General features: G+C 33.5%; 1 long non-coding RNA gene across 1 annotated transcript in view; it reads left to right on the plus strand.

Annotated features, from left to right (window-relative positions):
- LOC128247675 (uncharacterized) overlaps positions 1 to 2,318 on the plus strand; it is a 4,168-nt gene extending 1,850 nt beyond the window's left edge. The window contains exon 3 of the long non-coding RNA XR_008264038.1: positions 2,135 to 2,318. This is a non-coding gene — a long non-coding RNA (uncharacterized LOC128247675). The remainder of the gene's footprint in view (positions 1 to 2,134) is intronic.
- The last annotated feature ends 303 nt before the right edge of the window (positions 2,319 to 2,621 follow it).

The following is a 2,621-nucleotide window of genomic DNA, read 5'->3' on the forward strand; positions in this document are numbered from 1 at the left end:
GTATGTATGCATGTATGTATGTATGCACACAGCCACTTCATATATATACATGTATATATGTATGTATGTATGTGTATGTATGTATTATGTAGGTATTTATGTATGTATGTATGTATGTATGTATGCATGCATGTATGTATGTATGTATATAAGCAATAATTCTAACGATATACAAGATGGAGTCTTGTTCGGCTTCTAAATTTAATTCCTCTTATTTTACAATTTCATGTAGCATATTTTTATGGTGATTACGACCTTCACTTATTTCAACTGCACAGATAGCGGGAATTGCTAGATAAAACAACCCACAAACACCTGTGGATTGAAAGTGTAAGAGGAGCTAAGAAAAAATAATGGGAACAGAGAATTAAGCATCTGCAAGTGTGCCAGTAATAAAAATATACTCCCTAAATACTAGATGTATGGCGAAGAACCTAGTGTATAGATGCAAAATCACTCCTGAGTGAAGGACATAATTCTATATAGGAGCCAGTTTGCTTAACTTCAAAAAAAGACTGGCTAACTATATAGAATCATTTAGAGATCCAGCTAAGTTGGATAGCACGAGCTTAAGGAACCTAATCTGGTTCATTAAAGACAGGAAGCATAGCTATATCATGGAGTGGGAGATTAGTACTGCTAAACAATACAGTGCAGGAGGGAGCTGATGTGAGTTATGTATAGAATAAATATTCTAAATCGTTACATGGAGACATACATTAATTGATAGCAGACTTGAACAGACCTTACGATGTTTGCAAAAGCATACCAAAACAATTAAGAAGTTTAAAGAAACATCTAGATAATCCTACATCCCTCCCATTGTCGGTCGGAAAGGAAGGATAAAAGCACATATCCTAAACTCAAAAATTACACCGTCTCTCATAGCCAAACTAATATATATTCTATCCACCTTCTACTAACCAGCATAAACAATATAGACAAGAAAATAAATATATGAAAAGTTTTAAACATTTTATGAGAATGACTACACTTCAAAAAATAGGTTATTAAGTATCCAGTGAGTACAGAGGCCTGCCAAAACAGTTTACATCCAACCTCAACCTAATTAGATAGAATCTTGACTTCGGTCTGCAAATGGTATGAAACCGAGGTCAACTACCCAAGATTACAAACACAACAGATTTCAGAAACAAGCAACCTTTCCTCAATTTCTATTGAACCCTAATCAAAAAACAACTGTATTAAGATCGCTACGAAACTATTGCTGGTTGCATGTACAACTGTCTGTACTCTGTACAGTGGAAACACATGTAGGTCGTAATAACCATAAATAAATTATGCGTGAGATTGTAAAATACAACGAAATAAATTTTGAGGATGAACAAGTTTCCTTATTTTACATCAATATAATTATTGCTAATATACACTCCAGTTCGCACTCAGAGATGCGAAGACGGAATTACCCATCGGAAGAATTTACAGCGTGAGTGACCATTCCTAATTGTCATAGACGTTACATACTAATCGGTGTGGTAAGCCATAACCTGGAACATAACTGAGAGCTACCATGGAATCTCCGCCCAGATAATATATATATATATATATATATATATATATATATATATATACAATCCAAACACAAACAAGCAAGAAACAACACGATAAAACAACAACGTGAGGACGTGGAATAATTACAGTTTTATTGGACGCTCAGGAAAAGAAAGAAAAGAAAGAGGATTTCACGTTTCGAGCGGAGCTCTTCATCAGAAATATAGAAAACGTCCAAAGAAGGGAAGACGGAGAAAGAAAATCGCCAACGATACACACGCGGTCACATATTGAAATGACCGGATGGGAAAGGGTGGAGAAATGGTTCTTTTCAAAGAGAGGAGAGTGCAAGAGAAGGAGGTATGTGCGTGCGTGGAAGTCTGTGTGTGTGTGCAATGATAGCATGTGTATATGTGTATATTCATTGTTTCTCCTTCTCACTGATAAAAATGAAGATACATATTTGTTTAATAAAATTAATATTCGTTTTATAAATAATATTTGGATTTCTTGTGTCTTGTGTGTATATTCTTAAAATATATACGAATTACATTATTGCAAATCTACTTTCATGCCCTGAGATTTACATAAAGATATTATTTTACTCTTTTATTCGTTTCAGCCATGAAAATTGCATAATGAAATATTTGGACTAATGTCCTAGTAGACGCTGATAGAGATATTTTCTCCAGAACAAAATATACGTGTATACGAAATATACAAAATGAAGTAGACGATTGTACAAGACGAAACATACGTATATGACATCATGTGGGCAAAGCAATTGTTAGGTAGATCTACGATGTATATGTGTAAGGATGTCTATTTGTGTAATTCTGTCGAGAATAAAAGTCTAGTTTTCTTTAGATTTTTTTTTCTTTTATCTCTTTCTAATGAACTTAACGTTGAAATTGAACTTTTATTGTTTTCCAATTTATTTTGCCATCAGAAAGTAAAATATCTTTAACTTTTGTGCGAACATTTAATAACCAATGCATCTTGCGCATTTATTTCCTAGTTTGTCGGTGAATATACTCAACAATACTTACTACTTAGTTTATAACTGTCACATATAGAGTCTCCTTTCTTTTTGTTCTTCCTACTTTCAC

This window comes from Octopus bimaculoides, chromosome 4, assembly GCF_001194135.2.
Source record: "Octopus bimaculoides isolate UCB-OBI-ISO-001 chromosome 4, ASM119413v2, whole genome shotgun sequence".
In the NCBI taxonomy this organism is placed as follows: domain Eukaryota; kingdom Metazoa; phylum Mollusca; class Cephalopoda; order Octopoda; family Octopodidae; genus Octopus; species Octopus bimaculoides.